This window comes from Anolis sagrei, chromosome 1, assembly GCF_037176765.1.
Source record: "Anolis sagrei isolate rAnoSag1 chromosome 1, rAnoSag1.mat, whole genome shotgun sequence".
Classification (NCBI taxonomy): domain Eukaryota; kingdom Metazoa; phylum Chordata; class Lepidosauria; order Squamata; family Dactyloidae; genus Anolis; species Anolis sagrei.
In genome coordinates this window covers 6853660-6868789 of record NC_090021.1, presented here as the reverse complement: position 1 = coordinate 6868789, position 15130 = coordinate 6853660, and positions in this window count along the sequence as shown.

The following is a 15130-nucleotide window of genomic DNA, read 5'->3' as shown; positions in this document are numbered from 1 at the left end:
TCCTTCTCTTCTTCATCTTCTGTTTCCTCTTCAGTCTTTGACTCCTTGTTATTGCCGTTTGGTTTTTCTTTCCCTATGTTGTCATGGAACTTTCGTTGTGTTGGTTCAGCTACTCTCTCTTTGATATGGTCGTTGTAGAAGGCCTTGGCGCTTTCCTCTGAGTTGAGCCAGTATCTTTTATCATTCAAGGTGACCGTTATTCCGTCAGTTTTTTCCCACCTAAATTTTATTTTCTTTCTGGTCAGTTCTTTTGTAAGAAAGGAGAATTTTCTTCTTCGCGCCAAAACTTGTTGGGGGATTTCTTTCATTATTATTACCTTTTGATCTTTGAAAAATATTGATTTTTTTGCGTTTTCTTTCAGAATTTCATCCCTCGTGCTCTTTCTACAAAAGCTTATGACAACGTCTTGAGGGGTTTTGTGTTTTCTGGCGTATCCTGTTGGGACCCTATACGCTCTGTCCACGTCTTGCCCGATTACCTCCATGCTTACGTCCAGGAGCTCTGCTAGTAGTTCAATCATGTTCTGCTTCACGTTTTCATCCTTGGTTTCTTGCAGATTCCGGATTCTTAGTTGGTATTCCGATTCTCTATATTCCAATCTTTCGGTTTGTTCGTTTATCTTTTGTGTGAGGGATTCCAATTTATTTATCCTGGATTCCGTTTTCCCTTGGGTTTTAATTATTCTCTGGTTTTCTTTCTTAACTTTGTCTACATCCTCTTTTAACTTACCGATTTCTTCCTTCAATTCTTTTTTCATGTTTTGGATTTCCGTTTGCAATTCCTTGTGTTGCTCATCATGTTTTTCTGAGAGCTTCTTGATCTCTGCTAATATGCTGTTTAGTACTGAGTCCTCCGCCGGAGGGTCTCTCTTTGTTTGGGCTTCAATTTGCAGATCCTGTTTGCAGATAGAGTCCCGTCTTGCTTGTCCTTTGGCTGCTTGTGGGTTTTTCCCTTTTACACTTAGCGTAGCCATCTTTGTTGTACTTTCCTTGTCTCGTTATTTTATTTAACAGTTGGGGTAAACCCACCTCTTTAAATTATGTTTGAGAGGAGATTGTATAATTCTATCCCCCTCCCTCTCTCTCTCTTTTTTTTTTTTACTATTTATTTATTTTGTTTTATTTTGTTTTGAATTATTATTTATTATTTTGCGCCTTTATAGCTTTACCTGCTTTCCCGCTCTGTTTTTCCCGCTTTGCCACCTTGCCGTTCTGCCGCCTTGCCGCCTTGCCGCTTTGCCGCCTTGCCGCGTTGCCGCTTTGCCGCGTTGCCACTTCCCTTCTTCCCTTCTTCTTTCTGCCTCCTTCTTCCCTTTTGACTTCCTGTTTTCTTCTTTCTTTTCTCTTCTCGCGGCATTAAAGTTTGGCCCCTACTTCTCGCGTGAACTCTTCCCTTCCTGCGAGGTCTCGCGAGACTTCAAGGTCTCGCGAGTCTTCGAGATCTCGCGGGACTTCGGGGGATTCGAGAGTCTGGCGTCCTCTCGGGTCCTCTCGCGTTATTCTTCGCCACGCGGTGCAGGCTCTCCTGGTCTTTGGGTGCGCGGGGGAGGGTAGCTGGAGAATGTCCTCCCCACCGAGGCCGCCGCTTCTATCTCCAAGGACGTCCTCTTTGGAGATAAGGAGTCACGAGGGCCCACAAGCGCGTCTTCAAGGTCAGTATTTTATCGATTTTTTTTATATATATATTTTGAAAGCTCTTCAGGTCAGGGTGATTTGGGTGGGGGGGAGAAAAAGAAAGAACTTCTTTATCTTTGTCCCCTATTGGTCTCTATAAGCTTTTGACCGCTCTAGGCTTGTGTTTTAGTGGAAGTTTTCTGTTGTGCTAACAGCCCGCTATACCTATTCCCTCCAGACTTCCCACGGTCAGCCCCTTTAAGGGCTGATCGTTGGGTGAGGAGGGTCTTTCGGTTCTGCTGTCCCTTTCAGGGAGGGAGCCTTCCGCTCTACCCAGCTGTTGCACTTCAGTAGCGGTATCGTTTTCCCTTTCTTTTTGGATTTCTTTTTGGATTGCTCACCTTAGTTGCCTTGGTCAGGTCTTCGTCTTCGTCTTCTGAGGATCGGTCTTGTTGTATACTTCAGAGCTTCTCCGCTGCCAGCTGACTAGCCTTCAGCTTTACTAGCCTCGGCTAGATTGTACTTGTACCTTTGTTTAGTTGGCTGTATTCCTAGGAAGACTGTTCGCTTTGTATTTTGCAATGATTCTTGGGTTTATTTTTCTTTTCTTCTCAATGAATCGGTGGGCGATGGGGCATTGGAGGCTGGGGAGCCTTCTACCATGGAGTGGTGCCCTCCCTGGCGTGCCTGTTGCCGGGCGCCTTTGGGTGTCCCCTTGAGGGGGGCACCTCTCAGGCGCCGTCGGCCAGCAGCACTTTAGGGGTTAGCTCCTGTGACCTCTGACCATCAACAGGAGAGGGGTACAAGCCCCCTGACTTACCAAAACCTGGTTGTACTGAGCTCTATCCGGAGAGAGCTCAGGACACGTCCACCATCTTTCAGCCACCAACCGGAAGTCAGCTAAATTTCTATATATATAAAAATCCTCTGTTCATTTTGAGTGACATGATAACTCAAAATCCACTATACGAATTGCCACTAAATTTCGCCACAAGACAACTACTAACCCAATACATACACCAACATTATTATTATTATTATCCTGGAATGATTCCATCAGCATTGCCTCCGAAAAATCCTGCAAATCTCTTGGGAAGACAGGCCGACAAATGTCAGGGTGCTGGAAGAAGCAAAGACCATCAGCACTGAAGCAATGGTCCTCCGCCATCAACTCAGCTGGACTGGCCATGTTGTCTAAATGCCCGATCACTATCTCCCAAAGCAGTTGCTCAGCTCCGGACTCAAGAACGGAAAACGGAATGTAGGAGAACAGGAAAAGAGATTTAAAGATCGGCTCAAAGCCAACCTTAAAAACAGTGGCATAGACACTGAGAACTGGGAAGCCCTGGCCCTTGAGCATCCAGCTGGAGATCAGCTGTGACCAGCAGTGCTGTAGAATATGAAGAGGCATGAATGGAGGGTGAAAAAGAGAAACATGCCAAGAAGAAGGCATTTCAAGCAAACCCCGACCAGGAATACCTTCCATCTGGAAACTGATTTCCTCACTGCAGAAGAACATGCAGGTCAAGAATAGGGCTCCACAGTCACCTACGGACCCACCATCAGGAGACCGAACTTGGAGGACAATCTTGCTCAGACAACAAGGGATCCCCTAAGTAAGAAAGTAAGTATGCAATATCACCCAACATGGCAGCCGAATGCATAATCAATCACCTCTTTGTTACCACTTAGCTTTGTGGTTGTGCCCAGGTAAATGACTATTAGTAGCAGTAGCATTAGTAGTAGTAGAATGCCACTGAGACCACGACACAGCCAAGGAATAGGTGTCATATCAAATAAGGATGTCAAGTCGTTGACTATTTCCTCCTGGCATGCAAGGACAAATCATTCCCGTGGTTTCCTCCCTGCCGTTCAAGAACATGAAGATTTCTGCATGGTCGTTTCCATGTATTTCACACATCGCGAAGTGTTCAGAGGAATGATTCTGCACAGATTGTGGGGCAGATGGGCTCCGGAGCACAGAGTTGTTTTAGCAGGAGGTAATAGGAGAGTCAGCAGGAGAAAGGAGGAGCGGCATCCTCCACTCAGCGCATAGGATGGGCTTGTTTTCTCCCCCCAACAACCTGGCTCTGTTTAAAATTAATTAACGCAGTCTTTAGAATTTACAAGCAGCTAGCGGGTCTGCAAGTCTGAGCTTCTGAAGAGTAACTCTTTGGGTATGTCTTCTGGTTCAGCATGTGCAAGATGGTTTTGGAGTTTCGACTAAGCTGAACAAGAAACAGGTGGGGAGAATTGAGAGTCAGGTTATTTAAAAGCATCTATCTAATGGGGCCTCGTCTATATGTCAGTACGACTCAGTAATCCATATGTTGTGCCCAAAGCTGCCTAAAAGCCAAGGGTCAGAATTGCTAAGGATGGAGATGCTCAGATTTTGTGCGAATGTGGTCTTCTAGGCATAACGAGAGCTCTCTTTAGAGATAATCAATCTGGCATGAGACTAAGGAATATTTTGCATAGTTTTTGCTATTTTGTAGACTTGGAAAATTTATTTTATTTCCTATATTTCTACCCCGCCCTAGGGGTAGAAATTCCTAGGCTGTTAGGAATTGTGGGAGCTGAAGTCCAAAACAACCGGACGGCCCAAGTTTGCCCATCCTTGTGCTTAGCATGTCTTCTCAGTCTCAGATATGCTATAGGATTTCTGTATAACCTTCAATGCACAAAGCAAAATTTTGGGAGAAACCCCATTTTTACACAAAACTAGTTTGTTTTACCTTTTATGAAGCTGTGCACCTACTACTGGTACCTGATGCCCCCCATATCAATGGGGCACTGAACCTGTATTTTCTTTCCTGTATCTATATCTCCGAAGATACTAATTAAGGTATAGTGTCTAGATCCAGGGAAGTCATGCTCCCCATGCTCTATTCCACCTTGGTTAGACCACATCTGGAATATTATGTCCATTTCTGGGTACCACAATTGAAGAGAGAGGTTGACAAGCTGGAATGTGTCCAGAGGAGGGCGACAAAAATGATCAAGGGTTGGAGAACAAGCCCCATGAGGAGCGGCTTAAGGAGCTGGGCATGTTTAGCATGAGAAGGCTGAGAGGAGACATGATAGTCATGTATAAGTATGTGAGAGGAAGTCATAGGGAGGAGGGAACGAACTTGTTTTCTGCTTCCCTGGAGACTAGGATGAAATGGAGCAATGGCTTCAAACTAAAAGAAAGGAGATTCCATCTGAACATTAGGAAGAACTTCCTGACTGTGAAAGCTGTTCAGCAGTGGAACTCTGCCCTGGAGTGTGGTGGAGGCTCCTTCTTTGGAGGTTTTTAAATAGAGGCTGGATGCCATCTGTCGGGGGTGCTTTGAATGCAATTTTCCTGCTTCTTGGCAGAAAGGGGTTGGACTGGATGGCCCATGAGGTCTCTTCCAACTCTAGGATTCTACGTATGACTCTAAGGGCCAAAATCAGCCTGAACTAATCCTGGTTGAAGGAAATTATACGGTCCTGGCCAAGTTTACCTGTCCGAACGTATTCTCCACTATGAACCATCAAGAGTGTTAAGATCGTCTGGAGAGGCCCTGCTCTCGGTCCCGCCATCTTTGCAGGCGCGTCTGGTGGGGACGAGAGACAGGGCCTTTTCTGTGGTGGCCCCTCGGCTATGGAATTCCCTCCCAAATGAAATTAGATCTGCCCCCTCCCTCCTGACCTTTAGGAAGCTAGTGAAAACCTGGCTGTGCAACAAGGCTTTTGTGGAATGATGTCTGAGACTGGCAATCGACTAATGGTACTGATCACAATATATGGACTGGACATACGGACTGAGTTGGACACGATTTTATCCTGGCAAACACCTTTTATGTAATTTTATGTAATTTATGTAATGTAATTGGTAACTTAATGTTGTGTATTAGGTTTTAGATTTTCAGTGTTAGCACTGAATCTTTGCTGTTAGCCGGTCTGAGTCCCTCTGTAGAGGTAGAGAAGATCAGGATATAAATGTTTTAAATAAATAAATAATAATAATAAATTTGAGCTTCTTTTCTCTCTCCCAAAAAAGTGATTGCTAGATAGTAAACTCAATATTTGATTAATGCTCTTGTTAAGCTTAGTGTTAAAATTACAATCCCACAAAGTTTCTGATTTGACTGTATTCCCTGACACATAAGACCAGAGGGAACTCAAACCTATTTGTGACAAAACTCAAGTTTTCAATGCAACAGAGGAAATCAAGATAGAAATCCACTTGGAGGCGTACGCAGACAAATCTCAACTAAAGAAAAAAAATGTCTGTGTGCTGGACTTCTAATTGCACATATACTACAAACTGGTCTAAAGGTGCTATCCATGGTTCTGAAGTGAGCATCTAGGAATCAGCACCTTGGATAGCTCTTAAGCTCTTAAGCAGTGGCTAAACCCAGGATGCATCTATACTGTAGAACTAATGCAGTCTGGCACCACTTTAACCGCCATGGCTCAGTGCTTTTGAATCCAGCACCCTTTGGCATTGAATGATAAAGTCCTTGTAAAACTACTGTACAAGTCTTTTTGGCTATCCATGTAAGCAGAGAATTCGTGTACAAGTTGTTACTAATATTCCCTACATGCTACTTGTTGGGTATGATGTGGAAGAAGTATGGAGAATTAGCCAGTACAGGCAGTCCCTCAGTTAGAAACATCTTATTATTTGGGTTTTTCAGGCTATATGGCCATGTTCTAGAAGTATTCTCTCCTGACGTTTCGCCTGTATCTATGGCAAGCATCTTCAAAGGTTGTGAGGTGACCTCACAACCTCTGAGGATGCTTGTCATAGATGCAGGTGAAACGTCAGGAGAAATGCTTCTAGAATCATAGAATCATAGAATCAAAGAGTTGGAAGAGACCTCATGGGCCATCCAGTTCAACCCCCTGCCAAGAAGCAGGAATATTGCATTCAAATCACCCCTGACAGATGGCCATCCAGCCTCTGTTTAAAAGCTTCCAAAGAAGGAGCCTCCACCACACTCCGGGGCAGAGAGTTCCACTGCAATTATGTGTTTCATGTTTCAGGGTAGGAAAAACATCAACACTGACAAAGAAACAGCAAAAAATATTGTTTACCAACAAGCATAAAGACATTACATATATCAGAAACCAACACTTTCTCAGTACTTTATATTCCAGATCACCAGACTGGGCCACAGCAATGCGTGGCAGGAGGGCAGCTAGTTTAGTATATTATTAGCATAGTACAATATCAGTATTATATATTACTGTATTGTACTCTACCATTATATTGTAATATTATTAGTAATATTATATGTAATGTAAATATATAATTATAATAGTAATCTTGTATTATTATTACTAGTATTATATTGTATTACATTATAATATTATAAATATTATATGTATATACAATATACTATACTATATTATTACTAAAGACAAGATGGAACTGTCTTCTGCTCCCCTCTGTCCTCTTCCAGTGACACATTTTTAGAAGCTGTTTTTCTCTCCCAGATTTCTTCCTTGCCCACCTTTCATAATGAGGAACTGGAAATATCAGTGATGATCCCGCCTTTGATATTTAATTATGATTTATGTACTTGTGCATGTTTTAGAAAACACCGCCTATAAGCAATTACCAATAGTAAAGCCAGTGCCCTATCCATTCATTGCGCCTCTTCGTCACTGACAGCTTTTGAAGGCAAGGAGTGTGCCGAGAAGTCGTGTTTTAAATTAATGCATCAATTTAATATCTTTCATGCCATTTGTATTTTTACAAGCTGCAAATATTCTTCCTCCAAGATTAATATATAATTCCATTAAGGTTAATTAGTTGTTTTACATCCCGACAGCTACTTATCCTGTGATAATTCATGCCAGCTTTTGGCAGTGCAGAGGGTTTTAAAGACTTGCAGCAGTTTACGGGAAAGTAGCTGTCTACATTTTGCAGAAATCCTCTGCTAAGATGGTTGTTGCAGCAGGACCGCCTTTCGCAAAATGTGGGCGAAGGAGAGAATTGGGTCCAGTGCCCTCTAGTGCTTGCAGGCTGGGCCTGCAGCACAGAATCCTGGAATAATCAAGTTGGAAGGGCTTTTTGGATGACATCAACTACCTAGATCAGTCACAGTCTGGTTTCAGGCCTGGTCACGGCACTGGGACGGCCTTGGTCACCTTGGTGGATGACCTCCGTAGAGAACTGGACAGGGGAAGTGTGACTCTGTTGGTTCTCTTGGACATTTCAGCGGCTTTCGATACCATCGATCATGGTATCCTTCTGGGTCGACTCATGGGGATGGGTCTTGGGGGCACGGTTTTGTCCTGGCTCCGGTCCTTCCTGGAGGGTCGATCCCAGATGGTGAAGCTGGGAGATGCCTGCTCGGACTCCTGGCCTTTGACCTGTGGGGTCCTGCAAGGCTCTATTTTGTCTCCCATGGGAGAGGTCATCCAGAGTTTTGGAGTTGGGTGCCATCTCTATGCGGATGACACACAACTCTACTACTCCTTTCCACCTAATTCGAAGGAGGCCCCTCGAGTGCTGGACGAGTGCCTGGCCGCTGTGTCTATCTGGATGAGGAGGAACAAGCTGAAGATTAATCCCAACAAGACAGAGGTCCTCCTGGTCAATCGTAAACCAGACCGGGGTATAGGGTGGCAACCTGTGCTGGACGGGGTTACACTCCCCCTGAAGCCACAGGTCTGCAGTTTGGGAGTCCTCTTGGATTCATCGCTTACGCTTGAGGCTCAGGCGTCGGCAGTGTCCGGGAGGGCTTTTGCACAACTAAGACTTGTGTGCCAGCTGCGACCGTACCTCGCAAAGGTTGACTTGGCCGGAGTGGTCCATGCCTTGGTCACCTCTAGGTTGGATTACTGCAATGCGCTCTACGTTGGGCTGCCCTTGAAAACGGCTCGGAAATTCCAACTGGTCCAACGGGCGGCGGCCAGGATATTAACTGGTGCTCCTTACAGAGAGAGGTCAACCTTCCTGTTTAAGGAGCTCCATTGGCTGCCATTCACCTTCCGATCCCAATTCAAGGTGCAGGTGCTTACCTACAAAGCCCTAAATGGTTTGGGACCTGCCTACCTGTGTGACCGCATCTCCGTCTATGAACCCACACACTCCCTTCGTTCATCCGGAGAGGCCCTGCTCGCGATCCCGCCTGCGTTGCAGGCACGTTTGGCCTCCTCAGACAATCTTAAAGTCCTAGATGGTTTATAAGGAGAGATATGTTTGGATAGGTAAGCTGGACTGGAACCGTTTATCAATGAACCCCCCTGTTCCCTCCATTGAGGGATGAAGTCTTTGGTCCATTGAATGAAAATCCATCCTGCATATCAGATATTTACATTATGATTCATAACAGCAGTAAAATTACAGTTATGGAGTGGCAATGAAAATAATGTTATGGTTGTGGGTCACCACAACATGAGGAACTGTATGAAGGGGTCGCGGCATTAGGAAGATTGAGGAACACTGCCCTAGAGATTCCTACAGGTGATGTTTTAACAAAATTGCAAATAGTCAAATCCTCAAAAGTCTCAGCCGCAAATATGGAGGACTCACTGTATTTAACCAAACTGAAGTGCAGTTTATTATGCAGTGTGGATATACCCCAAGAGAGCAGAAAAATCCTTCAGCAGAGTGGAGAAACATCTGGGAAAAAATATTGCAAAAATTTTCAGATTTTGTTTTGATTTTTTGGAAACCTTTCTCTCCCAGCTTTCTGGAAAATGTTGAAGGAGGCATTTGACCCCCTGACTTCAACAGGTGCGTTCAGCTGGAGTTCAGCTAGGTTTGGCTTTTAACTAGTACGGTCTCCCAAGTACAGAAATATGAGATTATTAACCATAAGAGTCCAAGGGAATTAGTCCATGGCTGATCAATTTAATGTACTCGGATTTGCACGGGGTAAAAATTAACCACTCCGAACAGTGGGAAAGCGGAGCGGAGCTGCAAATCTTTCAGTGTCAATAAGAATTCTCCCTCCCCATGAAATTTTCTTTCGCCTCCCAAATCTTTAGCACTGGGATATAGTAATTTATAACTTCTTTCAGGCTTTCAGAAATACAGTTTGGACATCCCCCAAATAACTGGAAGGCCAAGTTCCCAAGGGAATGGAAACACAGCAAATATGAAATAGGTTCAAGGCGTGAATGGTTTTCATTGTCTTGCTCTTTGCAACGCCTGGAATTTGTGGAGCAAAGGGAACATGGATTGCAAGGCAGAATTTGTATTTGGAGGAGCAATCTTTCATTTTACTCCCCCTGAGACCACACTTTTGCTGGTATCTTTGGGCGCATCTACACTATAGAACTTTTTTTTTCGTCTCAGGAGCGACTTAAGAAACTACAAGTCACTACTGGTGTGAGAGACTTGGCCATCTGCAAGTACGTTGTCCAAGGATTTCCTAGATGTTTGATGTTTTACCATCCTGTGGTAGACTTCTCTCATATCCCCGTATGGTGAGCTGGAGCTGACAGAGGGAGCTCATCTCATAGAACTAATGCAGTTTGATTCTACTTCAGTGCTTTGGAATCCTGGGAGTTGTAGTCCTCTGTCAAAGAGGGCTGGTGCAAACTACAACCCCCAGGATTCCATAGCATTTATTATTTATTTATTGTGTCAAAAGTGAATTGAGAATACAATTATAATGCATAGAAAAACTACAAACAAAGTTTGCAAACTTGGCATTCTATTAAATGTCCTTTGACTAGAAGCTGGTCCCTTGGAGTGCCTCTGGTGTTGCTGCAAGAAGGTCCTCCATTGTGCAAGTGGCAGGGCTCAGGCTGCATTGTAATGGATAGTCTGTGGTTTGCTCTTCTCCACACTGGCATGTTGTGGACTTCACTTTGTGGCCCCATTTCTTAATATTGGCTCTGCATCTCATGGTGCCAGAGCGCACCCTGTTCAGCGCCTTCTAAGTCACCCAGTCTTCTGTGTGCCCAGGGGGGTGTCTCTCATTCGGTATCAGTTATGGATTGAGGTTCCGGGTTTTAGCCTGCCACTTTTGGACTCTTGCTTGCTGAGGTATTCCTTTATTTTATTTTATTTATTTATCGTGTCAGGGGCAACCAGACCATTGTATTACATTTCTAACAGAACAAAACAACAAACAGATAAAAAAAACCCCACAAAGTTTGCAAACTTGGCATTATATTAAATGTCCTTTGACCAGAAGCTGGTCCCTTGGAGTGCCTCTGGTGTTGCTGTAAGAAGGCCCTCGATTGTGCAAGTGGCAGGGCTCAGGCTGCATAGCAATGGATGGTCTGTGGTTTGCTCTTCTCCACACTCACATGTTGTGGGTTCCACTTTGTAGCCCCATTTCTTAAGCTTGGCCCTGCATCTCGTGGTGCCAGAGTGCACCCTGTTCAGCGCCTTCCAAATCACCCAGTCTTTTGTGTGCCCAGAAGGGTGTCTCTCATTCGGTATCAGTCATGGATTGAGGTTCTGGGTTTTAGCCTGCCACTTTTGGACTCTTGCTTGCTGAGGTGTTCCTGCAAGTATCTCTGTAGATCTTAGAAAGATATTTCTTGATTTAAGGCATTGGCGTGCTGGCTGATATCCAAAAAGAGGATGGACCAGAGATGTCACTGCCTTGGTCCTTTCATTACTGGCTGCTACTTCCCGATGGATATCAGGTGGTGAAATACCGACTAAACAGTATAATTTCTCCAGCGATGTCAGGCGCGGACATCCTGTGCTACTGCAGCATGTCTCATTAAGAGCCACACCCACTGTTTTAGGATGGTGAGATGTATTCCACACTGGGCATGCATACTCAGCAGCAGAGTAGCAAAGCGCAAGGGCCAATGTCTTCACTGTGTCTGATTGTGATCCCCAGGTTGTGCAGTCAGCTTTCATATGATATTGTTTCTAGCAGCCACTTTTTGTTTGATATTCAAGTAGTGCACGGTTCAGAGTAATTCCCAGATATTTGGGTGTGCTGCAATGCTCCAGTAGGATTTCTTCCCAGGAAATCGTCAGAGCTCGAGATGCTTGTCTGTTCTTAAGATGAAAAGCACACGTCTGCATTTTAAATGGGTTAGGAATCAGCTGGTTTTCCCTGTAATAGGCAGTTAGAGCACTCAAAGCTTCGGAGAGCTTCTGTTCAACCATTAAAAATCTCCCTGCTTGAGCAGTGATGGCATGATCGTCAGCGTAGCTCTCTGTGCCTTCTTCCATAGCACTGAACCACAGCAGTTTCTATTCATGCCTTGGATTCATGTTTCCTGATTTCTTGCATTTTATTTGGGAAGTTTTGACTTTGTTTTTATGGACCTTGCTGGACTTTTACTCTGAATTATTTTGTTCCTGCTTATCTTCTTACCTAATTGGATTTACCTATTTATTTAAAGTGCATTTTACTTTGTTGCTTTTTAATTATCTTCAATAAAAGGATTGTTTTCCTATTCAATGGTGTGGTGTTTAAAGTCAGAGGGCTTTTCCTGTTTTGGAGTGCAACAGTAGATGCACCCTAAGTAAACTTTTGCTGCAAGATGTGGAAGATGGGTTTATCTTTTTCACCATTGTATCGTTAAATAAACATTTAATGGCAAGACAATCATTATGACACAATCACAGGAATCCTCGGTGGCTCAGTGGGTTAAATCCATGTGCCAGCAGGACTGAAGACCAACAGGTCAGAGGTTCGAATCCAGGGAGAGGGTGGATGAGCTCCTTCCGTTAGCTCCAGCTCCCCATGCGGTGACATGAGAGAAGCTCCCCACAAGGATGGTAAAACATGAAAAATATCCAGGCATCCCCTGGGCATGTCCTTGCAGACGGCCAATTCTCTCACACCAGAAGCAGTTTCTCAAGTTGCTCCCGACACACACACACACACACACATACACACACACAAACATTACAAGTAAATGGCCAAGGCTGCATCTACACTTTATACGAGGGTTGAGTGAAAAGTAATGCCTCCACCCTCATAACTCCTCAACAGATGGCAGTACTGGTGTGCGGCAGTTATGGCTTGTTCAGTAGACTCTCCTCTACAGTTCCACTTTGGCAGGAAGCCTTAGCATTGAACAGTTGTGTTGTTAAAGTGTGAAGTATGGAGCCCTGTGCAGACAGTCTGTCAATGCGACTTAAGCAACGTGCAGTCATTGAATTCTTGACAGCAGAAGGTGTCACCCCAAAGGAGATTCATCAGAGAATGCAAGCTGTTTATGGTGATTGTGTTGATGCGAGTACTGTGCGTCATTGGGCGAGTAAGTTTAAAGATGCTGAGGTGGAAAAATCTGACTTGCACGACAAAGAGTTGGACGTCCTGTGACAGCAACCACTGGGTTTCACAAGCAAAAGGCTGACAGATTGATTCAGGATGATCGTCGTATCACTTAGAGAGAAATTTCAAACATAATCGGCATTTCACAAGAACGTGTGGGTCACATTATTGCTTTGCTTGGCTATTGGAAAATATGTGCACAATGGGTACCCAGGATGAGAGAACTGTGAGATGCTGGTTGTTCTGATGCACACAACAATGGATACAAAATCTAGGAAAAGGGATTCCACCTTAACATTAGGGCTGTTAGGGCTGTTTGTCAGTAGCATATGATTCTATCTGGGAGTCTGGTGTAGTCTCCTTTGGGTGGTCTTTTCTTGGGAGAGCTTGGGTTATTCCTTCATGGCGGAAGGGGGTTGAACTGGATGGCCTTTGTGGACTCTTCCAACTCTTATGATTTTCTGAATCTGCTGCTGTCTCAGAGTGTGATGAAGTCTCCTTCTTTGGAGAATGGTCATTTGTCAAAATTGCTTGTACAAGGATTGAATGAAAAGTAACGCCTCCAACTTCGCAACTCCTCAACAGATGACAGTACTGATATGCACGATGGGTTGCGGAATAGAGTGTCGACTTCTTCCGTGATGACTTCAGAAAACTTGTTCATCATTGTGGAAAAGTGAATAGTGGTAGTCAGGCATGGAGCCGGGGGGGGGGGGGGCTTGAGAGGCTTCAGCCCCCCCCCCCCTCCAAATTCTCATGGTGGTTCGCGGAAAGGCCTTATTGGTGCATTATTTAAACTGTTATGTTTATTCATATCATGATCTGATCACCATGCTCAATATATCCCATATGCATGGGGGTATTGGGGTAATGATACAAAAGGTTTGCTAGGGTAGACCCTCTTTCACTCAGACTCAGCCTCCCCCGAAACTCAGCCCCCCCTGAACCCCCCCTCAAAAAACTCAGCCCCCCCCCCCCGAATCAAAATCCTGGCTACAGGCCTGGTGGTAGTTAAAGAGCACAATCTAAGGATTATTTCTGCGTTTGATTTATTAAAATATTCCCATCCAAACCCAAGTAACGAAGGTGGAGGCATTACTTTTCATTCAACCCTCGTAGTACTTAATTCAGTTTGACACTGCTTTCTCTGCCAAGCCTCACTGCTATGCGATGATGGGAGTTGCATTTTTACAAATACTTTAATCTTCTCTGCCCATCACACAACCCTTATTATTCCATAGCATACAAGCATGACAGTTAAAGTGGTGTCAAACTGCATTAATTTTACAGTATAAACACACGCCAACTTAAAATCAATGCTTTCCCCTTCCCCTGCTCCCACACAGGGACAGAAGTTTGAGCAGCAGATGACATTCGCAGATGTTATTGTAAGATCTCGCCTTTTAATCTGGCAACAGACGCCGTTCGAAAACAGGGGAGACTTCCAGAATGGCCGCGCGGGGTTTGTCTCCTTTAATTAATTTTGTCTCCATCCGAAAAGGCAGGGGGCAAAGCTTAAAAGAGCTCTCTCTCCCTTGCCTTTCTTTCAAGGCCCACAATCACACAATAGCAAGCATCTGCCTGGTTGTGTCAAAGGCGGAAGAGAATCAATGCAGTTTGGCACCACTCTAACTGCCATGGCATAATGCTACGGAGTCCTGGGAGTTATAGTATTTATTACAAGGTCTTTAGGATGAGCATGTTTAACACTTTCAAAACTGTATATTAAGACGTTTTAAAGTGCAACCAAAATACTTTTGATATTATAAAACTGGATATTAGACTGTTAAGATCATGCCAGAAATACCCAAAAACTTTGGGTGCATCTACACTATAGAATTAATGCATTTTGTCAAGACTTTAATTCAGGTTTGGGCAAACTTTGGCCCTCCATGTGTTTTGGACTTCAACTCCCACAATTCCTAACAGCCTACCGGCTGTTAGGAATTGTGGGAGTTAAAGTCCAAAACACCTGGAGAGCCAAAATTTGCCCATACCTGCTGTAACAGCTATGGAATCCTAAAAGATGTAGTTTTCCAAGGCCTTTAGCCTTCTCTGTCGGAGAGAACTGATACTTCATCAAACTACCAACTTCCAGGAATCCATAGCATTCAGCCATTGCAGTTAAAGTGGTGCCAAACTGCATTAATTTCTACTGCGGAGATGTACCCAAAGTCAAAGCAATGAAGTCAAATTCAAAACATGAGACAACAATGTCACGTGGTGGCAAAAAAAAAGCCCATGGGATTTTGGCCTGTATAAACAGGAGTCTAGTGCCTAGATCCAGGGAAGTCATGCTACACCTCAATTCAGAGGCTGGATGGCCA